Below are 27652 nucleotides of genomic sequence, written 5' to 3'. Positions count from 1 at the left end.
AATAGTGAATCTATCGATTTCATGATTGTCCTGCCTCATCAAAATAAATAAATAAATAAATAAATAAATAAATAAATAAATAAATAAATAAATAAATAAATAAATAAATAAATAAATAAATAAATAAATAAATAAATAAATAAATTTGAAGGCCCAACTGACGGACACGATTACTCTCTACTTCTTCGAGGCCAGTAAAGGATGTTTGCCTAGTTGTACTTCCTCTTAAAACAATAATCACCACCACCACCACCACCACCACCGAAGCCAGTACATATACAATGACACACTGCACAATAACAGTAACTCGAACCAGTCTACACCAGCTTAAAGACCACGGGATGCCAAGGAGTAGTAGGATATTGGGGGATACTGAAGTCTAAAGTAAATACTATTGCTTTTCAAATCCGTATAGATGGCAGCACCATTCAGTAATGTTTGGTTGCAGGAGCACATTGGACGTTGTGCACTTTCCAAGGAGTAATATCCCCGTAAGGTATAATTTCACTCGCTGATGCGTGAAACCTGCCACAGCGAAGGCACAAGACCGATATGCACATGCATGTCATGCTGGAAGTTTGAAGCGTAGAACACTACAAATTTAAAATGCGGAAGATCGGAATTACAATTGATAAGTTAGATATCAAGCAATTAAAGGGTAACATGGGTCCCAGTTCGAAATTCTGGATGTTCACGTGCTCTTGTGCTCTTGCACACGAGCCGCCACTGCAAAAACAAAAGAAGCTTAACATTCAAACTGAATTGGATTCAAACTGAATGTATAGAGCAAGACAGTCACTTTCTGCTGGAATGTGCTAACAGACGACTGACACATTTCCCGATGATACTGAAAATATCAGTTCATTACATGAAGTCATAAAGGAAGTAGATGAACACTGCTACTTCGGTACCGGACGAGTTACTGCGTGGTTTAGATCACATAGCTGTCAGCTTGCATTCGGGATATAGTGGATTCAAACCCCACTGTCGGTAGCTATGAAGATGTTTTTCCGCGGTTTCCCATTTTCACACCAGGCGAATGCTGGGATTGTTTGTTTGTGTGTATTTAGGGTCGAACGAGAGGTTTTACGTATGAACTGAAGGCGAGGATAGAATATTGAAACGAATACGCAAAGGATTTTCGCCCTTGCAATCTATATAAATAAAATTGTAGGGGGTCCGCTGTCTGTAATTTCTTTTGTTTTGCCAATTTTTCAGATATTTATCCGTTTTAGGTTAACTCAAGACCGAATCGGTGGTTTTTACGTTTCGTGTCTGTTTGTTTGTCTGTTTGTCTGTCTGTTTGTCTGTTTGTCTGTTCCACCATCACGTCGAAACGGCTGGATAGATCTCAACCAAACTTCATATTTAGAGTATACTCATCCCGGGGAAGGTTTTGATATGCATATCATTTTAAAATCTTTGAATACACGGGGGGTTTATAGGAAAACCAGAATGGTTTTTCCACTATCACGTCGAAACAGCTGGATAGATCTCAACCAAACTTCATATTTAGAGTATACTCATCCCGGGGAAGGTTCCGATATGAATATCATTTTAAAATCTTTGAATACACGGGGGTTTTATAGGAAAACCAGAATGGTTTTTCCACCATCACCTCGAAACGGCTGGATAGATCTGAACCAAACTTCATATTTAGAGTATACTCATACCGGAGAAGGTTTCAATATGCATATCATTTTAAAATCTTTGAACACACGGGGTGTTTATAGGAAAACCAGAATGGTTTTCCTCCATTTTCTCTTATACTATTGATTTTATGTAAACTTCGTTTACCGTACGTGAAACGTCTCTTCATTATAAACAACTTTCGTTATGTTCATAATTTACCTTACTCTTCACATGACGGAGAAATTTACAATTTTCCGCTGGTATCATGCTCTGCATTGAGTGACCAACAGACCGACAACGAACCTACAGGTTGCCATGGCAACGTCTCTGACTGCATTCCAGCAGGTAAGTAACGTATTGCCATTTTCCTCATCATGCTTTTAAATTCGTGGTTGTTCCTTGGGTAGAAGGCAAGAGAGGCGTCAATCGGCCGATCTGCGGGATATTGGCGGAATATCGTTGGATGTTATAACCGCCCTCGAATAGATTAAGTAATAACACCATTAGTCATATTCTTATTATTTATTTACCTAGGAATCACTGGACGTAAATTTCTCCTCTGTTACCGCTTTATTATATCCATAACTCACACTAGCATAATTTATTGAGGGGCATTTGATTTTCCAATACATTAACTTGGCATTTACATATTTGTCGTTATCCGGATGTCCTCAGTTATAATCCATTTTCTATTACTTTCAACTTTCTTAACTGTATTATTTTCTGTACAAGTCCCATCGGACTTAACTCACGAGCGGGTGCGTGTAAAGCGTATTCCTTACAACTTGAAAACTACTGAAGACATTCGAACCAAAATTTATATTTAGCATCCACCTGTCCAAAGGTAGGTTTTTAAACGTAAATAACATTTCATGTTCCGGAATGGACTGGTGGTTTATAGGGAAACGAAATGGTGATTTTACTCTTCCACAATATATACAGAACAAGACCAACCTGACTGGAAATCGACCAAACGTGATGGAATTCCACCTCTAAACCTTTTTTTCATGTGCATTTTTTCGTCAGGAGGATTAATAAGGGGGATACCATGAATGGTCAGTTTTGCAGGTTAAGTCCAGCGGACATAGCCACAAAGGTGTTTTACATGGAGCAGATTCCTTATTTATATAAATCAAATCGTAACGACTGTGTGCCACTACACTGACTATTTTGGCGAAATTTTCGTACAGCTTTCCGTTTAAGGGGTAATAATGACCATCTGCACAATTTTTGGTTTAGTTTCCTGAATGTCCTAATTTTTAAGCGCCTCACCCAAAATCCAGTTTGCGGCATAATCTGCCAGAAGAAAAAAAAAGAAGATAATTGAAATTTGACAAAATTATACGTTTTAGCCTGTAACGAACGGAAAACATCCTAGATTATTACATTTTTCACTTTTTATCCCCGAAGAATATCGAAATATGCAGGCAATTTTAATGATGGTGCAGACCTTCGGAAATTCCTAACACATAACGGATTGCACAATCTCCGTTCAATTTGGAATGATCTACAACCTTGGTATTATGACTTTTTGCCGTATCTGTATCCCTTTTACGCTGGTTTTTTCTCTATTAATCGATGTTAAGTCAGTTTGGAATTTTCACAAGCATAATTCATACTTTCGATTACTTATATGAAATACAGAATCATCAAACTCTTCACGAAAATTGGCCCACCCAGTAGCCATCTGTGAGCCAAATGCTATGTATGTAGCTGTCACATATTTATCCGAAAAGTAATGTAATGTGAGATAATCTTACAAAAACGTTACCCTGTTCCACGTTTCTAACTCAATCTGACCATAGAATAGATGACATATCATAGGACCAGCCATTTAGGGCACTAAATCCGGCGTGTCTTATAGTATAATTCTTTGTCGATATGACGTACGTTTAGTAGCAGTTAATCTGTAAATGAAGGTTTTCAATATTGTAAACACGCATATACTTTCGTATGTCGATCTATATATATTCACTGATGTCGATTTGTAGCGATCGAGAAAGGGTGGGTCTGCTAATGTAATCAGTACTCCCCACACCGACTTTGATTGGCTGTATGAAAGGGCCCTTCTCCAACTCCTGTGTAACTGTCATTAGTAAGGAAGGTCTACAATTGTAATGAATAGTTCGCTTCTCGATTTGACTTGCAGAAGGCAAGTGAGCGTGCAGTTTTGTGTAAAACTTCCCTACCCGATTGTGTTTGGCAGAAGCCAAGGGTGCCCGCCATTATAAACAAATGTCCTCATCTAAAATGTGACTGGCATTAGGCATAGTGGCCTGCTATTTTGATGGAAACTCACCAACTTGGTGTGACTGGCAGTAAGCTGGCTGGCAGTAGGAAAATCGGCCTGACATTATAATGATAAAGGCACAAGTCAATTTTGAATGGTGGTAGGGAATTTGCCTGCCATTATAATAAAATCTCCTTGACTGTAATCTGTTTGGGAGTAGGAAATGGGGCCTGCCATTGTAACGAACACTCCCAACTTGATTGTGACCGCGCAGTAGGCAATGGGGCCTCCAATTATAATGTAAACTTCCCAACTCGATTGTGAATGGCAGTAGGCAAGTGAGCCTGCCGTTGTATCACAAATCCGTAACAAACACTTTACATTGGAAACAACGTATGGGGACATCCCCATGCTCTTTCTCGGATAACGCCAAGAGACATGCAATTTTAAAACAATCTTATTTACTGCATGTACACTGTTTACTTCGATATTCGAAAACAATGTTGAACACCGTAGCGAAGCACGGGTACATTTGCTAGTATAAAATATTTTATTTCGCATTATGTTCAGTTTCTTCTTTAATATTAATATAAACATATCATGCTCACTTCAGGGCCCTCATTAAAACAGTCGACGCCTTATATGAAAGAACCGATATCATTCAAGAATCAGTCGACAGCTGTATTGACTCGCTCACATGACGTGAAGTCATCTGGTGTATGCGTAACTGTTCTACATGCATTGAGAACGGTTTCTGATGGTATGTATTTTTATGTTGGCCGAAGTTGAGTGCGGTAACTTACTACAGTATCGTAAAATTCCACTTTCCATATTATTTTGAGGAATATAATCATAATATGTAATTAGGAATATATAAAATGTATCCGAATTTCTTCAGTCTGTTCCAGGTACTTCAAGGATTGATGTTTCATTCAAGGCTGTAGGTACTTCCTGATGACTTATGATTTTTTAGGTGAAATATTCTAACAGATGATCTACTTGAATTTGAACCTCAACTGTCAAAACTGACTGCCATATGCTACGCCACTGTGCTAATCACCTTTCCCCTATGAATGTATAAATGAAAAATCTTCTTTAGGGTGTTGTTCCTTCAACTAGCCAGAACGATAATTTTTCTTACAAACGTTGTAAAGCGTTTTCAGTACAAAGCCTTGGTAGCTTAATGGTCACTACAGTAATTGTTAAAGTACTATGCATCAGGCATTTAGCTTCTATGTTTAGTACTCTTCACGATTTTAAGATTCCAAAATGACTACTTTGTAAGATTTTGAACTAAAGAAAGAACTCTTTATCATTTATATTGAAGTGGACAGAAAGAGAATAGAGTGATGACTTGTGGTCGTGTGTCTCAGAAAACTCAAGACTTTTCTCCACTCGGTTGGCATAATTTATTACTTGACACATTTATAAACCTTGAGCTTCCCAAACCGATTACAAATATATTTGATATGCATGACATTTGTGTCACCCAAAAATTATATCTGTGACTTATAGGACTAAAAGAACGGTGAAAGAAAATGTATTCTTTCACCGAAGTCGATTGTAATCTTTGGTTTATCAGATAAATAACTAAAAAAGGGAAAGAAGTGTGCTCTCTGTTGGCTCATCAATTGATAAGATGTCGTGACGCTGAGAAGAGGGAAAACCTTAGAGAATAATTTAGACTGTTCTCACATTCATCTGTAATCCCAATCGATATTGACTTCTAGCTGAAACTCTTTGTGGGCAAGTTGTCTTAGTTTGCTACTTACCAACCACCTCCACTGTTTAAAATTTGACAATGACGTAATTTTACTACAGTCCACCAATAACGTGACCTACATATCGTGTGTTTATACTGTTTTACAATGTCACATAAATTATGAAATATAGTTCTTTCGCCATTCAGTGGGTGGGGTTTGTGTTGCTGAATATTAATAACGCAAACTTTTATATTTCGTCCTCTATCCTGGCCGAAGAAATGCTTAGGTCACATCTGTCCTTCATATTAGACAAATCTCCAAAAAAATCGCTATTGTAGATTATACTTTCTTCATTTTGCAGAACTTGTGTGCAAGTTTCATTTCAAATGACACATTAATTTAAGTTGTTATTAATGCCGTCATTGTTGTTGCTTTATTACGTGCAACCGGGTTGCCCCACGTTTGGCTAGGGATAGGGCACAAATTATGGACAAGTATGAGGGACTGGCCCGCAGCCATCTTGATATAGAAGCCTGCTACCAAGAACTGTGACATCATAAACGTGGTGCTATGTCCGATTTGTTTTATCTTAATGTGACAAAGAACTTTAATAATATTGTTACAGATACACACACTTAAAGAAATGCTATACAAAGTACTTCCATGCAAATAATGTATATTGCAGTTTATTAAAAACGTGTTCGAATTAGATCTCCTCACCTGGATTGTGTGGTGATCGTTACGCGAATTACTCTATCTGCAATGCCAATATTTTACGCTTGTTCGAACACACGGAGTTGTCGTTCATTATGCCTAAATAGTTATTACAAAAAATATTTCCACAAAATATGACGATTCGTAGGGACAGCAGTCATTAACTACATTCAATCTCTATTGTAACAAACAATGACGTTTTCTTAAACCTTCAACACTACATATAAACATCTGCAATAACATAGGTAAGAAAGTAAGTAAGGGTGAGGTTGGGTCAAAATACTTGAATTTATCGATTAAATGTAAGCACCAGAAAAAGAAAACATATCGTAGTTTCCCAGAGAAATAAATGTGGTGGTACTTTGCTTTTGAACGCATATTGAGCCCAAGTTTAACAACTTGGCAGTGGAGGATAACAATCAAGGTTTACTAACTAACTAATGCAATCACACATGAGCACATACTGAACTTTTTTTTGCTATTTACTTTACGTCGCACCGACACAGATAGGTCTTATGGCGACGATCATACTGAACTAGCTTACTCTATCCAATGATGCGGAAAAGTACTGAAATCATTCAAATAGCTTTGAAAAGTGTTGATCATGTCATGAGCAGCAAAAAAGCTCCTTAAATACAGGTATATTTTTAGAAGGAAACTTGAAACCATTTAGACAGAATTGTACAATTAATCTTTGCAAACTGTTACGGACACGTTGACAGTAGGAACGTCCTTGTATTGACATTTTAAAAGAAAAAAAAGAAAATGTAAAAACAATCATTTCCTGGAGAATTCAAGAAAGTTTATAATTCTTAACTCACCAAAGACATATGCATTATTTAACATTATTTTTTCTGCACACTATGTCTTGAAGTTCAATTCATCCTTATGCAACATACCTTATCTCTTTTCTCCTGGCGATTTTAGTTTATCGGTGGTTATTTGTGTGATGTATGAGGGCTGTCCAGGAAATATTGCTGGGAGGGCACGATCAGTTCATTTTCGATGTCCTCCTGGCACAGTTAAAACAGAACCGTCTGGTCTCTGCAGTGCCTACTAGAATTACTCGACTTTTCAGAAGAAGGTCGGACAAAGACACAAACATGTTTATCAGGCTCAAAATCACCCCCATTGTATAGCATGAATCCACTGATCTCGCTTTTCTTCACCACTAAAATGTCCGAATATTGAAATGGCCCCTTCCATACAAGAACGATAATTGGACGTACAAGTGAACATTCACCCTATCTTTTAAAGAGGAGCCTAAACTACACTAACATAATATAATGTATACAAATAGTCACAACTAAATACAAAATTTCAACCTTTATTAGGCAAGCCACGTAAGTTCAGCGGGCTTACATTACCTAGCAATGCTTGCCTTTTTAACACCAATTTGCTCAAACTGCACAACTATATCACTAAAAATATACTATGAATAGCAAAAATTATAGATAGTCTTCCTTTAAATTACCGTATATTATTCTTGAAAACACTTACGGACACGTTTAATAATGTTGACAATTCACCAATGGACAATCAAACTACCATGCAATCAAGACTCATGTCTCTATATGGATGCACCAACGCAATGTCGCCATCCCTGCGCAAATGTCAATTGCAGAAGGCCCGAAATAACCTATCGAGTTGGCTATGGCTGGCCTCATACTCTACTGAAAAGAGAAACAATTTATGTCCATCCACGAAACTCATTTTCTAATAATAATAATAATAATAATAATAATAATAATAATAATAATAATAATAATAATAATAATAATAGTAATTCCACTTTTTCCACTCATGTTACTCACGGGTGTGAGTTGTAATGCACATGTGGACGTGGGCCTGTTTAATGGCCGGATGCCCTTCCTGACACCAACCCCATTTGGAGGGATATGTTCAATATTGTATTTTGCTGTGGTGATTGCTAGTAAAGTATGTTCAGATGAACAAGAGCTACAAACACTCAGCTGCCAAATCAGAGGAATTAAACAGACGCGATTAAAGTCCCCGACACGGCCGGGAATCGAAAACGAAGTCCCCTGAAGTGAAGGCCTATAAGCTGACCATTCACGCAAGGAACTGGGTCCCACGTTTTGGAGAAACTGAGATACCGGAATTTTATCCCGTACTTACTTCCTTACGTACTTGTAAAACTACCCGAACTAGACTGGCGTTTTCTAGCAGCTTCACATACCGCCGGACTGAGCCAGGATCAAACTTGTCAACTTGAGCTGAAAATGCCAGAAGACTACTGCTATTCCGTTATGCAGGGTGTTAGGGCTATACGTGCAGAAATATCTTGTAGCAATAGGGAACGGTGTGGCGAACCACCCACATCAAACTTTTACTAATCCTCGAAAGTTATTTTCGAGAGCAAGGGGATACGATGTTTTTAGAATAGGTAGTATGCCTTGTTCTCTTGAATGAATAGCTTTCCTTTGATAACAGGCAAGTCACGCGCCATCCGTGCCACACTGGTTTTTGTTTATGTTTAAGAGCAAATGTAGTACTGTACCAGCTGAACGCTACCTATGCAATGCCACGAGATGTTACGTAATATACTTGCCAAACTGGTTTTATGTTTAAGAGCAACTGAACAACAATAACAGCTGAAGGCTGCTACTAGTGTATGCCATGTTACTGTCGCCAGACTGGTGTTGTTGTTGTTAGTATTTAGTTTCGGACCCTGGAGATGTATCGAATTGTCAGCGTTAATACAGGTTGGGTTCTTTTGCTTTTACGTCCTTTAGGGGGTTGGGGTATCTGTGGGCATCAACCCCGTGGCCTAGTGAGTATGGGAATGACCTGAAAACCTGTGTCGGTGCGGGACCTGTGCGACCGTGTGAAAATAATATTGGTTGGGATAGACGCGCCGGGATGTGAAATGCGGTACGATCCCCGGTGTGCATTGCGTAAAGGTAGAAGAGAAGAGAGAAGGCAGTTCCTAACGCCAACGAAAGCATGCATGGGATAGGATGTCCAAATGAGTAGCATCGGAATTGAATTACCGAAGCACATCGAACGTTTTGTTTCAAACGAATAATGGATTTGTTATAAACTAAATAAATTAAACGTACCTACATTTCGTGCTTCCTGCCGGCCTGAGCGGCTCAGACGGTTGAGGTGCTGGCCTTTTGACTCAGGCTTCGCAGGTTCGAACCTGGCCCAGTCCGCTGGTATTTTAAGGTGCTCAAATACTGTACGTCTGCCTCGTGTAGATAGATTTACTGGTAGATAGAAACAACTCCTACGGGACTAAATTTGGGCACCTCAGCGTCTCAGAAAGTCGTAAAAGTAGTTAGTGGGACGTAAATCAATTAAAATTCTTCTTATTATTATTACCATTATTATTATCATGCCATTACGAGCTGAAATATGTCGAAGAAAATAGCAAAATATGCGTGGCTTAGGAGGTAATGAGATAAAATATACGCCATGTGAGGCAATAACGGTCTCAGTAGTTAACTACAGATTACTATGCGTATGACGAGAAACAGGTAAAGCTCGTGGGTATCAGTCAGCTGCAACCTCGTATTGTGTATAAACATCAAACATACTCATCAACAAATCCGAGAAACATAAACAAGTTTACACGTGCGAGACATGTAGTTATTAACCTGAACGCCAGGCTGACGGTCGCTTTCATTATCACAAGATGAGTTATCAAATTATACACAATTCACAGATGTCGAACTTATCTAAGAAGATTCCGCCATAACTGCATCCTACATTTTACTGTGATGATGCTAATAACAAATCGCAGCAGATTACGCTACTGCGTGTTAAGATGATGTCGGTAGAATACAGTATACCTGTTAAGACATAAGGCTCCAGTAGAAGAAGAAGGAGACGAAGAGGAAGGTAACGCGAGCCACATAGTTAAGCAAGAGAGAGCCGAAGAAGGCTCACATTAGTGACAGAGACATAAGAGTGGTGTGGTCGTAGGAACTACAGTCGTAATAGTAACACTCTGTTATAGAAAAGAATGAACTAACATGCAGTAGGGGCTCCGTATTTCCAGGTGAACGGTAACAAGACTATCTGGAATAGAAAAGCACGGATTTACGAACGTACACAAAAACGCCTGTGTACAAAAGGATTTACCTGTGTTAAACATTACAGTACAACAGTTTAGAAAACAAAAACATACTGATTGCCTTACACTAAAATACATTTTAAACTGTCTTTTGTAAATTTAAAAAATCTAGGCAACCTTCTTAAATTAAATGTTAACTTATAGTTCCGATTTCAGTAGTGAGGAATACGAAACAAGTATCTTAACGAATTTTTGAATGTGATGATGATGATGATTTGCTGTTTTAAGGTCATCGGCCCTTAAAACGCAAAGTGCCTTCTGTTTAACTTGTAGTGAATAAGAAACCAAATATAAACTGCTCGAACACACGTAATGAACCCAAACCACCAGGGTAGGATAGAGGAACTGCCGAACTGCGTTCAAGGTCAATGTCTAGCGTTTTAACAAGCACGTAATCCATGTGTTGTGTTCAGCTTTCGCCACGAACAAGGCACTCCTGCACTGAAACTTTCGATTTATAATTTTTGTTACGGTACGTCAATTTCTCCGCTTGGATTTATGAGAATATCGAACTGTCGAGATTCAAAATACTACATCGATTCTGTATTGTAGTACCAGGTCATTACGCTGCAGAAATGGCGTAACATCTGACATACCAAATTAAAACTCGTAGCAATTGTTCAAAGTGATCACCATGTGCTTCTCTGCGGGCTATAATTCTCAGAATCCAGTTGCAACAAATTCAAGCCAAGACACCAGTGTTATTCAGAATATCCTCTGCTGCTTAAAAAATACGTTCACGGAGGTCATCCGAAGTGGTTACTTAAGTTCGATATACTTTGTTTTTTCACGTCCCCCAGATATAAAAGACCATTGGAGTGAGGTCTGGAGAACTGGCTGGCCAATTAATAGCTCCACATCGTCCTGTCCACCGTTGAGGAAATGTCTGCATCATCGTTTAAAATCCACGTGGTTCTGCGAAGTCGAAGTGACACGTCGTCTGAAAGCTCCAGTAACGTACTGTATATAAAGGAGCAAGGTAACATTAATAAAAAGATGGTTAGTCCACGCAACCAAACTCCTACTACACCCGTCCAGGTATTAATTCAGAGCGGGTGCTAGAAATTGCCTTGCCTTACTGAATGGGGATGTTTCACAGCCCATGAGTGGGATAGAGTGGGTTCGAACCCCTCTATCGGCAGCCCTAAAGATGGTTTTCCGTGGTTTGCCATGTTCACACCAGGCAAATGCTGGGGCTGTACCTTAATTAAGGCCACGGCTGCTTCTTCCCGATCCTAACCCTTTCCTGTCCCGTCGTCGCCGTAAGACCTACGTGGCGACGTACATCAACTTTAAATAAAAAGGTAATCAGCTGGTGAAAGACACTGCACCCGTTGAATGTGGTCAGAATGTATTCGCTCTTCATGCAGTGTCCTACGTATGGTCCACGTGAAATAGTACGCGTACGGCGCTCGGGATCATTGTTTACTATTGTCAGGATGTCTTTTTCCACGTCTAGGGTTACGCGTGGTCGTTCAGCCCCTCGCTTTTCATAGCTTGATGTAACACAACCTGTATCGCGAGTACGCTTTAGTACAGCAAGTATCGTTGCTGAATTCGACACCCGTCTGTCGGGAAGTCTTTCCCGATAGATTCATGGAGCGAGACCCGCATTCTGTTCTGCCTCACGATACACTAGCAGCATATCATGTTATTTGTGGTTTTCGTACACTGTCATTATTCAAATACTACGACTACTTCGAAGTAACTCGCATACTAGTATAGACGATAATTCTCCTCTCTGACACCTGTTATTCAGGTGAAGGTCAGGCAGGCAGCTCATACCTCTAGTCCGGTTTCATGTAAGGGGCGGGAACCCGTCTAACCACATCCTCGCCGCTAGGAACAGCACACAACCGAACCGGCACTGACACGTCTAGTGCTTTTGTCGAACTGCTTACGTTGAATATTCTCCCACAGTGTGATTTCATTATCATGGATTTTTGGGAGGTCAACTCGCCGTATGCAGAAACACCCCGGACTTCATTTCTTCATTTTATTATAATGCACAACATAGCTCAAACACAAAACCTATAGGATGTCCGGTTAGTCTGCTAGGCAAGAGCGTGTTGAAGTGTACGTAAATAAAGTTTCTTACGTCGACGAAAGAATTTTTGAGATAGGATGTCCAGATGAGTAGTATCGGAATTGAATTGTCAAAGCACATCGAACGTTTTGCTTCATACCATTAAGGGATATGTTATAAAAAAACGTAAATTAAACGTACCTTCCTTTCGTGCTTCCAAACGAAAAGAGCATGTTTAATGTAAATTAAACCATTCTACCTTGCTGCTGATTTTGCAGTGGCTATTAAACTTATGCAAATAAACGTTGCCAGGCTGAGTGGCTCAGACGGTTCAAGCACTGTTTTCATGAACTTAGCAGGCTCGATCCTGGCTCAGTCCGGTGGTATTTGAAGGTGCTCAATTACGTCCGCTTCTGATCGGTAGATTTACAGGCACGTTAAAGTATACCTGTGGGTATACCACGCGTCTCCGTTGGGACGTAAACATTATTATTATTATTGTTATTGTTATTATAATAACTGTGTTAGTCTATTATTACTAACTATTATGAAAATAAAACTTAATCGCTCCACTCAAACTGCATAGCTCGTAATCTGTCAGAAAACACTAAAGAAAATAGTGAACTGTCAACAAGTCCAAATTATTATTAATCTTATAATTGAGGACATGCCTCCGAAATTACTGAAACATGTACAGTACTTACAAATTGTTTTACGTCGCACCGACACAAATAGGTCTTTTGGCGACGATGGGAGAGAAAAGGGATATACGTGGCAAGGAAGCGTTCGAGGCCTTAATAAAGGTACAGTCCTGGCATTTCCCTGGTGTGAAAATGGGAAACCACGGGAAACATCTTCCCGGCTGCCGACAGTGGAGTTCAAACCCACTATCTCCAGAATTCAGGCTCACAGCTGCGCACCTCTAATTGCACGACCAACTTACTCTAAGCTCTAATGTCGGACTGAGTAGCTCGGACGATAGAGCGCTGGTCTTCTGATCCCACCTTGACAGGTTCGATGGCTGCTCAGTTCGGTGGTATTTGAAGGTGCTCAAATACGCCAGTCTTGTATCTTTAGATTTAATTGCATTAAACAAATACTGCGGTACAAAATTGTGGCACCTCAGGGTCTCCGAAAATTAGTTAGTGGAACGTAAAGACATTATTATTATTATTATTATTAGTAGTAGTAGTAGTAGCCGTAGTAGTAGTAGTAGCCGTAGTAGTAGTAGTAATAGTAGAAGGAATATTATTATTACGGAAGTTCTAATTAAACGGGTCAATTACAGTCATCATTTTACCTATCGTCACTTACTGTCCAGTAATAAGCCTTCTAATACAAATACCCGGGGGCAATTCTACAGTAGCTCTTTTTTCTTCGAGCAATGTTCACGCACAGATGCAACTAAGGTTTTTTGAAATTTGTCTCATTAATAACAATTTCACTAAATTTGTATAGCCTTTTCTTTCAGTGTCCACTGTCCTTTCATTGACTTGTAAATGTTATGAATAAGCATAGATAACTCGCATTGTCTATTGGCAGAAATTCATCGTAGACTGTCGCAATAACAGCACAGAAATGTTGCGCCCATATTTCATTTACTCATTAACTATTTCCTTTCATTTTGTCAGCTTGGATCGCTCAGTAATGCCATTGACGTCTTATGAATCACACACAACTACACAACATTTGATTCGCATGTATGTGCTGGTACGGATCTTCGACGTCACTGTAAGGATTCTGTGTACTTTTTACACAGAGTACCCTAGACCGGATTTCGAGTTCAGCAAGTGGCCTGACACGTGAGTCAACCTCTCCTACTTGCCAAGCCTTTAGGGGAAGTGCACAACAACATGTGTTAGCCTTCAATAACAAACAGGTTCAACAATCCCTATACTCGGCTCCTGTACTTCCACTACACGAGGACAGAATGGCATAACCAGCGTATCCTGCTACGGACGTTCAAAACACATTAGGTCTTGAAATATTTGGTTCGGTTATGGGAAAACTAATAGGACAAGGCAAAAAGTACTAGCATATATTGTGAGGTGTATTTTTCTTTGCCAAATAGCAAAATATCTGCACGTATACCCCTAACGCTCTGTATATTCCAGGTCTTTGGTAAGCAATACACATAAAACAAAAACTTACTGCAGCACTTGAAAATTGTATTCCGCAAATTATGAGGTCACGTGTGGTCAGCGCGACGAATCCCCTCGATATAATTCATGGCTTTCTAGGCTGGGGCCACCATCTCACCGTCAGATAGCTCCTCAGTTTGTAATCACGTAGGTTCATTGGACTCCGAACCAGCCCTCAGGTCCAGGTAAAAATCCGTGTCCTGGCCGAGAATCGAACCCTGGTCCTCAAGGTAAGAGGCTATCGCTATATCATGGGGCTGTCATTATTATTATTATTAACAATGTCAGACTATAAACCAAGATTTTCCTCCTTTGAATCGTTATTGCTACCAGTCCTGCTGTATGGTTCCATGACGTGGACTCTCTTAAAATTAGATCTGCAGAAGCTGCATGTCTTCAAGTTGAGATGACTCCGTCAGACTACCGACGTTACTATCCGTGACAACGTGCGTGAAACCACCCGGAAACAATGTGGTGAACAGCAGACAATTGCAAAAGCTATCCAAATGAGGAGATTTAGGTGAGTTGGTCATGTATGCCGTTTGAACGGGAACTGGATAGCATGCAAACTTCTTCGGCGGCGCAGACCAGCGAAGTGGGGGACAGCACCCAAGTAGACTTGGACTAAACAAATGGAGCGAGACTTGAGAAGCCAGGGGCTAGATAAATAACCTAAGCCCGAGTAACGATTACCGTCCGAAAATTCAGGAAAATACACGATTAATGAAGTCCAAAAGCCACCGGTAACTACAGCAGCGTACCAGCTTGCGAACAGACACTAACTTGCCGTCAGCTAGGAAATGAAGAAGAAGAAGTACAAAGAGAAGAATTGAATTGAATTGAATTGAATTGAATTGAATTGAATTGAATTGAATTTATTGATCATGATTTACATGCCACTAAGACTGAAAAGTCCCTTCTTATAAGCGTCTTCTTATAATACAATGCAGATTTATGAAAACAGTAACTACATTTTTATAATATTAAAGTATTAAACTAAACAAGAAACTTAAAAAAAATGAAAATACAGATACCAAAACCAGTAAGATTAAGACATACATTATATAATAAGTAAGAAAGTAAATCATTAAGCCCTTCTGTTATTTTGGACTACATGGGTTTAAAGAATATAAAGCTAAAGCAGAGAAACAATTTTCTTCGAAATATACATATTCCTGATTGTTCGACACAAGAATGCCTGATCTCAGCCTCTTGCGTACTCCTCCAGAAAGATAGATGTTAAGAACTGCTTTAGTTGGGTACAGTTAGTGTTACTTGCGAAACGGTGAAGATTAAAGACGTTAAAGATACGTGATGCAGTGCAAACAAAGGATTTGTTAAATTTAGTGGTACGATGAAGGGGAATTTGAAGGGTGGATTTTGTAAACCTATTATCTCTGTTATGTACCTATTATCTCTGTTATGTACCGAAGATGAGGAGGAGGAGGAGGAAGAAGACATTTTAAAAATTATTATTAGTGTTGTTATTTTTATTAGAATATTATTTCTATAAGTACATATTACTTCACTTTTGTATTTAAGAAGCAAAATGCCAATTTATTTGTAATGTGTAGAAGGCCCATCTGTATCAGATATTTTATGTATAGGAGTTAGTTACAGATTTCGGGTCAGGTCAGGGATCCTTTCCTGTATCTGAAGGGTGATTCCAAGTCCACGGGGACTACTTGAAAGGCAGCACAGGAATAGTTTCCTCACCCGGAAACTCATGATGATAAACTCCCAGTAACACAAGTGATAGTAGAATGGAGAACCTAGCCGTAGCCATACGGGCATACTGTAATTTCTTCACCCGGAAGTTCATTATGTTGAACTACCCAACAAAAGAAGTGGTAGGAGATTGGAGAGCATAGCCGAGTTCTTAGAGGCGTAAAATATTCAATCGCTGAACGTGAGATAGCGGAGTGATCTAGGTGGAGGCCGCGAGGATTTTTTACGCTGATCACACTTCATCTCATAATGTGTCCACCTTCGTAGAATAGCAGCTAGCTGATGTCCTTGGAGACTTTGGTTCGATTCCCGAAACTGCCGAAGATTCAAGAATAACAAGAGAGCTGGTATGTGGTTAATAAAAGAGGTAGCCTACCCGGAGCTCTTCTTCATTGGTAGTGTACCTGAAGGGATTCCAGGACACGAGTTTACATTTTAACCTTGTAACCAACAGGCATTCATGCTGGGCAGTGGTCGCTTGGTTGTTCAAGGTACGTCAGGGCTGTAGTGCCATGGAGATTATGAATCGTCGTTGTACGTGCAAAAATCCGTATCCCACAAGGTTCGTCATATCGATTATCCTCCTTAAGACTGGCCAAGCCTCCCAGCCACACATGGATTGTTCATTTTCCTGTGCCAGTGTGTAAAAGAAAATGAATTTTAAATACAGTATACAGTAAAAAAGTGGATAAGTAATTAATGAAAACATACTTTTCTACAGTACGGTACAATAAGGTTCATTGTCCTTTACAAGCTGGTATAGGAAAATGAACACAACGAACATTGTTCTGATGGACTGCTTTTCCATGTGTGGCTGAGAGGCATGACGAGCCTTGAGGAAAATAATGGGTAGGAAGAACATTGCGGGGTACGAGTTATTGCCCGTAGAGCGACGAAATTATTACTTACTTTTTCCTGGTAAAAGTAAACTAGTGTCCTTATTCCGACGTAGTGCAGCTCTCTTCAGGCACACCCCCAGTGTAGGTGAGCTGCATGTACCATTTCAACCACATTCTCGCCCTCATGCCTTTCTTAAATTTCTGGAAGTACCGGGAATTGAACCCGGGTTCACGAACATGGCAGCTATTAACACTAACCGTTCCGCTACGGAGGCAGACATTTATTGGTTAAGACAGGGAAAAGTGTCCCTAATTTTGCCAGATAAAATAAATCCTCTGTCTACCTGTCTATGTGCAGAGCAGGAGATCTGGTTTCGATCCTTGAGGGTGGTCATATTTTTAGCTCCTTCGACGTTAGTAATTCATTCATTGCCAAAACACATCTGTCGGCACCAGAAATCATTTCAATTCAGAGATGAATTATAAGTGTTGAGATAAGGCAGGAAGTCTCTCACTAAGGGGTTGATATTGCGCGGTTCTCTTGTTTAAACGTCTGTAAAAGTGATTTAAGAATACGTGCTCCGCATGTTCACACGGTAGTTACTCCACCCTTGCTGAAAATAAGAACGTTAAAAACAGACACACACACACGCCCTCTGCAAAGGGGAATGAAATATGAAACAAATACAGAAGTAGGAGCCATATGTCGGGAGCACGTGGTGTTAGGGGCGAGGGGACATTCATATGGCGTCACGAATAAAAATGTGTCGACGTTTATAAGGTTGGTACGACTGACTGTCCATACGACACCAAGTGGCAGAGAATGGGGAAAAATACACATTCTACATTCAGCATTCGTAGCCCATGCTGTTTTCATATGCCCTCGACGGGATGTTTACGTACGTGGGGCTTCAATTATTATTGTTATTCTCCTCCAAATCTGCTCCTTCAAAGATAGTACCGCTGAACAGTGGGATATTGTAGGACTAGAAAGAAAGATCACTTTACGTAAGTACTTAGTTCACTACGTCGTATTTATTTTTAAATAATAATAATAATAATAATAATAATAATAATAATAATAATAATAATAACAATGAAATGTTGTTTGGCTTTTAATGCCGGAATATCCCAGGACAGGTTCGGCTCACCAGGTGCAGGTCTTTCTATTCGACTCCCGTAGGCGACCTGCGCGTCGTGATGAGGATGAAAATGATGATGAAGGCAACACATACACCAAGCCCCCGTGCCATTGGAATTAACCAATTAAGGTTAAAATCCCCGACCCGGCCGGGAATCGAACCCGGGACCCTCTGAACCGAAGGCCAGTATGCTGACCGTTCAGCCAACGAGTCGGATATAATAATAATAATAATAATAATAATAATAATAATAATAATAATAATAATAATAATAATAATAATATAATTAATAGTGCCTCTTTGCTGAATGGTCGACGTCCCAGGTTCGATAAACAGTCAGGGGGGTGATTCAAACTGCGTCAAGTTAATTCCTCTGATCTGGGGACAGTATTTGTGTTTGATCAAATACAATTCTCTTCATATACGCTACACTAACAACCATCACCTAAAAAAGGATCAGTAATGAATAAATCCCTTCAAATAGGGCTGGTGTTTGGAAGACTGTATTTGACATTGCAGGAGATGTAACGGAAATAAGCAGCTTTCCTGCGTTTCGCACAGGTCAAGACTTCACATGATTTCCCAGCTCGTCAGAGTGCCTCCTCTGTGGTGGCGTAATATTCCCATGAAATCGTGAACGTTCTGCGTTACATCCACATTTCCAATGCAGTACTCCATGAAACATGTCAGCTGTTTATTTTTCTACAAAGTGATGAAGGACAATATGTATTTATTTATTTTTAATGTGAAGAATTTCTTAGCAAACAAAGTAGGGGTCAATATAGTCTACAAAGAAAAACGTAAAATGTAAACGTAAACTGTGCCGAAAGTTGAAGGGCTAAATGGCCAGGAAAGGTTTCAAAATGTGATCCTGAAATAGCTCTATCAAACTTTAAAGAAAAGCAAATTTCGAAATCACTTCCCACCTAAAGGCAGTTCCGGAAAAAAATAGCCTAAAAGTCGCTTGTTCCTTTACTCGTCTTATTTTTTATTCAAATACCAGCCACATTAACTTAGTTACATAATTCTTTCTGTAATGTGTTCCTTGGTTCGACACCCTCAGGCGTTTTGTGATTTTTTGAAAAATGACCACACCGTATGTATGGGGGCTTAAGTGAAACTCTGCAATGACTTACATTAGCGCTCGTAGCGGTGCTTAAGGGAAACAGTGCATCGACTCACATTAGCCCTCATAGTAGTAGAAGACTGCTAATCGTATCTAACGATGATTAAGAAAAGTATTATACTTTTTAGGAATAAATAAAGAAAATATTCTCATCATTTCTTATATTTTATTTACCTAAAATTCGTAGCCCATATCCCTAGGATGTATTCAACATTGAGTTGCTTGCCAGAAGGGCTAGAATGGATTTTTGACTCTGTGAAGCAAGTTTCCAAGTATACCTAGCATAAGTATGACAGAATAATTCCAGGGGATCAATTTTAGGAGTGTAACATTTCTTAGTAAACATTCCTTTTTTTTAGTATGTGACTGTTATTTGAATAAATGACTGTTCCTAATATGTACAATAGATTTATAAATCTAGAAATTTTACCGTTTTCCAGCTTAAAATTATGTCCTAGTTGTTATGATTTACAGTTTGGCAACCCTGAATAAAATACATGCAAAGCAAACAGCAGGGTAGATTCGGGTATAATTGCTACAAGTTGAAATCGAATGTATCACATTTTTTTTGTGATGCGTCCCAATATCTTACGTAACACTCCCCAAAACCATCTTTACTACTGGTGTGTTCTTACGCTTTTTGCATTGTGGACTTACCGCCAGTTTGAAACTCGTATCGAACTGTTCGGGGGTTTTGGTGTTAGTGATTTGATGTGACGGCAAGAAGCAAAGGATATTACAGTATCTCTACTGTGAGGTGACGTGATATAATGTGGTCTCCGGAGAGGCCTGATGCATGTCTTTCAAGTTGACCCCCATGGGCGACCTGTACGACTGGTTCTTCTTCTTCTTCTTATTATTATTATTATTCACCAGCCCCATTGTGCAGGGGTAGCGTGCCTGCCTCTAACCCGAAGGCCCCAGGTTCGATTCCGGGCCAGGTCAGAGAATTTTACCTGGACCTGAGGACTGGTTCGAGGTCCACTCAGCCTACGTGATTAGAATTGAGGAGCTATCTGACGGTGAGACAGTGGTCCCGGCCTCGAAAGCCCAGAATAACGGCCGTGAGGATTCGTCATGCTGACCACACGACACCTCGTAATCTGCAGGCCTTTGGGCTGAGCAGTGGTCGCTTGGTAGACCAAGGCCCTTCAAGGGCTGTAGTTCCACAGAGTTTGGTTTGGGGTATTATTATTATTATTATTATTATTATTATTATTATTATTATTATTATTATTATTATTATTATTATTATTATTATTATTATTATTATTATTATTATTATTATTATTATTATTATATAATTCGCTAGGGCCATCAAGGACCACGTTAAGTCTTGTTGCATTTGACACTGAACTTGGCTTTCTTTAGAGCCCAAATTTCCCTCATTCCTTGTGAGTAGGCCTGCTTACGCTCCTCTGTCCAAGGGGCACCGTGTCTTCTCTTCGGTTGCTCGTCTCGGTTTAGCCCGTTCGTCAATATTTTCTTGCAGAAGAGATCTCTGTTAAGGGCGTCTTCATCTGAGATATGTAGCATTTGCAGGTCTTCTTTGGTATTTCTAAACCAGGGAATTGTGGTTTTGGGGTTTGAATCAAAAAAGTGAAAGATTTCTTTAGTTAACTTTCTTCCTTCCATTCTTTTCAGATGACCGTAAAATCGTGCACGTCGTTTTCTGATTGTGTCGGTAATTTTCTCTATTTTGCTGTGGACTTCCTCGTTGGATCTCTTTTGATGGATTCCATTTCTGTACTTTGATCCCAAGATTCCTCTCACAATCTTGCGTTCTTTTTTCTCCAGTTCTTCAAGGAGTCGTTTGTTGGCATTTAGAGACAGGGTTTCGGCTGCATATAGTATTACTGGCTTCAGAACTGTTTCATAGTGACGTATCTTGGTGTTTTGGGAAAGGCATTTTTTGTTGTATTGTGCGGGATGTTTGGTAGGCTATTTCCAGTTTGCGTACTCGCTCCTGAAGTGCTTCTTTGTCCAGACCAATTTTCATGATGATCTCACCCAGGTATTTGAACTTGTCTACTGGGGTGATGTCCCCGTATTTTGTATGGAGTTTTGGTGGAGCCTCTTTGATGTTAGTCATTACTTCCGTTTTCTCATACGATATCTGCAGACCAGTTTCTTCGGCAATTTCCTTTAAAATTTCAGCTTGAGATCTAGCGGTTTCTATGTCGCTTGAGAGAACAGCAATATCATCGGCAAATGCTAAGCAGTCTGTTGCGATCCCCTTGGATTTAGTTCCTATTCTTAATGGACTGTAGTAGGTTTCCTGTAATCTCACCCGCCAGGATCTGATGATCTTTTCAAGAATACAGTTGAAGAGTATCGGGGATAGCCCATCACCTTGTCGGACTCCTGTTTCGATGTCAAAGGAATGCGAGAGACATCCGTGGAACTTCACCTTGGATCTTGTATCGGTCAGGGTGGCTCTAATTAATGCCAGCAGTTTCAAATCAACTCCAAATTCATTTAAGATGTTTAAAAGGACTTCCCGGTCAATGGAGTCGTACGCTTTCTTGAAGTCCACAAAGACAGACACACACTGCTTGGACCTTAGTGTACAATATCTGATGATCGTTTTGAGATTTTGAATCTGTTCTGCTGTCGAGCGACCTTTTCTGAACCCTCCTTGGTATTCACCTATTTGATGTTCGACTTGTGCTTCCAAACGCTCCAGGAGTGCAAGTGATAGAATTTTGTAAGTCACGGGTAGCAAAGATACTCCTCTATAGTTGTTGATGTTCTTCATACTGCCTTTTTGGTGTAATGGATGAATCAAAGCTATTTTCCAACCTTCGGGTAGGGTCTCCTTATTCCAAATTTCTTCTATTTGCTTTTGCAAGATATCAAGTGAGTCCTTTGGGGCATATTTCCATAGTTCTGCTACTACTGAGTTTCCCCCCGGTGCTTTGTTATTTTTGAGACGGGCAATGTGGCGCCTGACTTCATCTCTGTCGGATGGTCTGAAATCTGGGTAGCTGAGTAAGGGTTCCTTGGTCTCAATTGGGCTTTGCGGTTTAGAGCAATTAAGTATATTCTTGATGTAGTCTGCCAGAATGCTGCAGTTTTCTTTATTTGACGTCGCCAGTGTGCCGTCCTTTCGCTCAAAGCATAGAGATGGTGGTTTATAGCCAGTGAGTTTGCGTTTGAAGGCTCTGTAGTAATCTCTGCTTTCATTCTTCCTAAAGTTTTGTTCTATCTTTTCAATTAGAGATTTTTCGTATTTGCGCTTCTCAGTTCTGAACACCCTAGCTGCTTGGGCACGTTGGGTTTTGTAGGTTTCCCAATCATTTTCTGATTTCGTAGAGTTGTACTGTTTCCACGCATTGAGTCTTTCTTGGAGGACTGATTCGCAGGTACCATTCCACCAGCCATGATTTTTGCTTCTCTTGATTTATGCAACGACTTTGGCGGCCTCAACAAGGAGACTTTTGGTGTTGTTAAAGTGACAGTCATTTGGTCTAGCCTTCTCCTGGAACTCCTCGACCCTTTGCCGAAGTTTATCATTGTCGAAGCGTGTGATCTGTTTGGTTGTCTTCCTTGTGTTTGCGGGAATTGGTTTGGATTTGATAAGAGACATATAGTGATCTGAAGCCACACTGATGCCTTTCTTTAACTTGACATTCATAATCTCAGGGCTGTTTCTCCTGGAGATTGCAACATGATCTATCTGGAACTCTCCGAGAGTTTGTTATTATTATTATTATTATTATTATTATTATTATTATTATTATTATTATTATTATTAATTTTATTATTATTATTATTATTATTATTATTATTATTATTATTATTATTATTATTATTATTATTATTATTATTATTATTATTATTATTATTATTATTATTATTAGCAGCAGCAGCAGCAGCAGCAAATATACCCGTGCTTCGCTACGGTATTCTACTTTGTATACGGATTTCTCCGTAAATTATTGTAAATGTAGTGAGTAAGATTATATTACATTGCACCTACAAACGGACTTCACCATCGGACAACTCGTTCAGTGTTCTACATGGTTGGCCCTGTGACATTTTCCCGTACCTATCTCCTATATTTATGGGTTAGATTCAGTTATTCATTGAATGGGGTGAAACATGGTATAGTTTTCACATACTACTTTAATTTTTTTGATAATCATGTGACCCAGGAATCGTAAAATTTTGCGTACATATGGCCACTGGTCATGTCAATGTGCCTGCCCAATGCCAATGTCATGATTGCATCTTTCCTATAAGTGTGCCAAACAATAACATAAACGTGTAAAAAGTACAACAATAAATTGAACTCAAGAAATGCAGTACTATTTAACGAATAAGGGATAGAGATACGACAAAATGTCATAGGCCCAAAGTTGTAGATCTCTCCAAATTGAAACGCGATCTTTTGTGATACGACTTACGGCTTAGCCACCAATTATTCCGAAAGGAAGGTCTGCACCGTCGTTAAAATTGCATCTATATTTCGATACTTTCCCGGGCCAAATTTATACATTTGCATAGCTTAGAATATTTCCTCAAAGAAAAGAGTGTCCAGCTTTCGGTATTAGCACTCGCATACATAGAGAGTAATTTAGGAGGCAAAATTATACATCTAAGAAAACTGACATGAATAGAAAATGGATTATAACTGAGGATAGCCGGATGACGACAAATATGTAAATACCAAGTGAATGTATTGGAAAATCAAATGCCCCTAAATAAATTATACTGGTGTGAGTTATGGATATAAGAAAGCGGTAACAGAGGAGAAATTTAGGCGCAGGGATTCTTAGGTAAACAGATAAGATGAGTAATGGTGTTATTACTTGAGCTATTCGAGGACGGTTATAACCTCCAACGATATTCCGCCAATATCCCGCAGAATGGCCGATTGACGCCTCTCTTGCCTTCTACCCAAGGAACAACCCCGAATTTAAAGGCATGATGAAGAAAATGGCAATACGTTACTTCCCTGCTAGCATGCAGTCAAAGACGTTGCCATGGTAACCTGTAGGTTCGTTGTCGGTCTGTCGGTCACTCAATGCAGAGCATGATATCCGCAGAAAATAGTAAATTTCTCCGTCATTTGAAGAGTGAGGTAAATTATGAACATAACAAAAGTTGTTAATAATGAAGATGCGTTTCACATACGATCCACAGAGTTTACAGAAAATCAATAATATAAGAGAAAATGGAGGAAAACCATTCTGGTTTTCTTAGAAACCCCCCGTCTATTCAAAGATTTTAATATGATGTGCATATCTAAACCTTCCTCGGGATGAGTATAATCTAAATATGAAGTATGGTTGAGATCTATTCAGCCGTTTCACCGTGATGGTGGAACAAACAGACACACACTCAGTCACGAAAAATAAAAACCACCGATTCTGTCTTGAGTTGACCTAAAACAGAGAAATAACTGAAAAATTGGCAAAACAAACGAAATTACAGACAGCGGAAGCCCTACAACTGTATTTATGTAGATTATTATTATTATGGTGGTGTTCGTGGTGGTGGTGGTGGTGGTGGTGGTGGTGGTGGTGGTGGTGGTGGTGAATATGATAATGGGGAAGGGGGAGGCTGAAACCCTGTGTTCGCACATATTTTAAACTACTCCTGTCAAATAACACCAAGGAGTGTACTCAGGTTTAACAACGCCATCCGACGGACGATTCACCATCAACATCGTCACATAGCCAAACTGCGGAGAGGTTTAGAATGAATCAAGACTTGCAGTCTTGTGATTGACAAATGCATACCACCACCTCTCCTATCCTTCTGGTCACCAACTGGACGGGAACCAGCTAATCACGGTGTCAGACCATAAAGACTTGTCAGCCTTAACGATCATGGCCACTAAAAGGGCTAGAATATTTGCTGCAGTAGTGCTGAAATTGGAACACAAAGAACTGTTCACAAGATCAACAAGACTCACCATTTCCGAGATCGAACACGGCGTTGTTACACAGTAAGGTAACCTCACGTGCTTTGCCATTTCTCATTTCTAGACGCTAGCGGCAAGTATAACAAAATAGGAAATAAACGGGATATTCAAATGTCCATTATGCACAATGCAATGATTTATCGCATCCGTGATGAATATTTTGTAAGTTCGCATGCATAAACCGCACCTCAACATTTCTCGGCAAAAAATTAGATTAAATAAGGCAGTGTATGTTCAAAAAATAATTTTTTGTGGCTATTTCTAGCCTGGTTCAGCACTTGTAAGGCAGATGCTCCGACGAGTGTGGAGTATAGTGTATGTGTGATCTGTCAGTTGCAAGAATACTGGGGACAGTACAAACACCCAGTCTCCGAGACAAGGGAATTAAAAAATCCTCACTTCTAGCCCTTCAGGCAAGTAACTGAAAGTTGAAAACATCTACGAATTTTAGGTAAATATAATAGAATATGTTCTTTATTTTTTCCTGAAGATTCCAATCCTTTTCTTAGTAATCGTTAGCCTGTCCATTAGATTAGCTGTTTGCCTTTTTCAACCACTACAAGCATTAACGTAAGTGAATGCATTGTTTCACTTAAGCACCACAACGAGAGCTTATGTGTCAATGCAGAGCCCTTATAACTACATTCGGTGTGGACATATTTCAAAACATCATATAATGCCTGAAGGTATTGAACCAAGGAACACATTACAGAAAGAATAATGTAAATAAGTTTATTTGGCTAGGATTTGAATTAGAAAACGCGTAAAGAAACAAGCAATTTTAGGCTGTTTTCCCGGAGCTGCATTTACGTCGGAAGTGATTTTCAAAATTTGCTCTTTTTTTAGTTTTATAGAGCTATCTAAGACTCACAATTTCAAAATTTTTCGCGCCCTTTAGCCCTTCAACTTTTGGCACAACTGAGGAAATTGCTTAATTTTACGTTTGTCTTAGTATTGGGAACCGCACTTCGTCTGCTAAGAAATGTTTTCAACATTAAAATTAAAATGATAATCCATCGGCGCGGCCGGGAATCGAACCACGTCTCTGAAGACCGAAGGCGAAGACAATGACAACTTAGTCATGGATCCACACATCTTCAAATCAATACGGTACATAAATAGGACACATCTTGAGGCATTCAGAACTTGTTCGTTTCTTTAAATTGGAAGTCAAACTACAATATCGTCGCTTCACCGGTAAAACGTTGTATCCCACAATACTCTTCCTATCCATTATTTCCCTTAAGACTGGTCACGCCTCCCAGCCACATATGGATACGCAGTCCATCAGAACAATGTCCGTTGTGTTCGTTTTTCTATGTCGACGATTGAACCTTCCATGCATTGTACACTAGGAGTGCGTAAATACGTAATGCAAACGTGCATTCCTACAGTACGGTACTGTAAGGTTCATTTTCCTTTCAACATGGGCATAGGAAAATGAACACAACAAAATTTGTTCCGATGGACTGCATATATATACGTGGCTGGGAGGCGTGACCAGTCTTAAGGAGAATAATTGATAGGAAAAGCTTTGTGGAATACAACCTTTTACCGGTCGAGCGACGATAAGTTGTAATATCAACATCCGAGGTTTTATTATTACCCGAAAGTCATAGGATATCGGATAGAATCTGAAGTTGCTAATCATAAATTAATGGAATATGCGTACCCTTGAAGTCTTTAAAAGACAGCACTGTTGAAGAAATCATAGCAAATACTAACTGTCCATGTACAAAAATCAATGAAATGTACGATAATGGAAGTTTTCCGGGTCCGCTAATGAAATAACCTTTGCAGTACCTGGTGAAATACTGGGGGTTATGAACCTAATCGCGGTACAGGCACCGGCTATTAAATCCTAAGCAGTTATAAATTAAATCTATCTTATTGTTGTAAAATGGCTTTCGGAGAACACTGAGTCAAAGGGGTTATCTACCATGGAGCAGTCCGGCTCCATGGCTACATGGTTAGCCTGCTGGCCTTTGGTCACAGGGGTCCCGGGTTCGATTCCCGGCAGAGTCGGGAATTTTAACCACCATTGGTTAATTTCTCTGGCACGGGGGCTGGGTGTATGTGTAGTCTTCATCATCATTTCATCCTCATCACGACGCGCAGGTCGCCGACGGGTGTCACATCGAAAGACCTGCACCTGGCGAGCCGAACATGTCCTCGGACACTCCCGGCACTAAAAGCCATACGCCATTTCATTTCATTTTACCATGGAGCACAGTTGATCAATATTTGTTGCAGGTACAGTTTTGCCGAGTGCAGAAATATTCAAATTTCCACATTCATTTTAGTGGAATTCCTCATGTAAGCCTTTAATTTCATTAA

The sequence above is a fragment of the Anabrus simplex genome, chromosome 1, assembly GCF_040414725.1.
Source record: "Anabrus simplex isolate iqAnaSimp1 chromosome 1, ASM4041472v1, whole genome shotgun sequence".
Taxonomy (NCBI): Eukaryota; Metazoa; Arthropoda; class Insecta; order Orthoptera; family Tettigoniidae; genus Anabrus; species Anabrus simplex.
The sequence above is the reverse complement of the archived record's forward strand: the minus strand, read 5'-3'. Positions refer to the sequence as shown.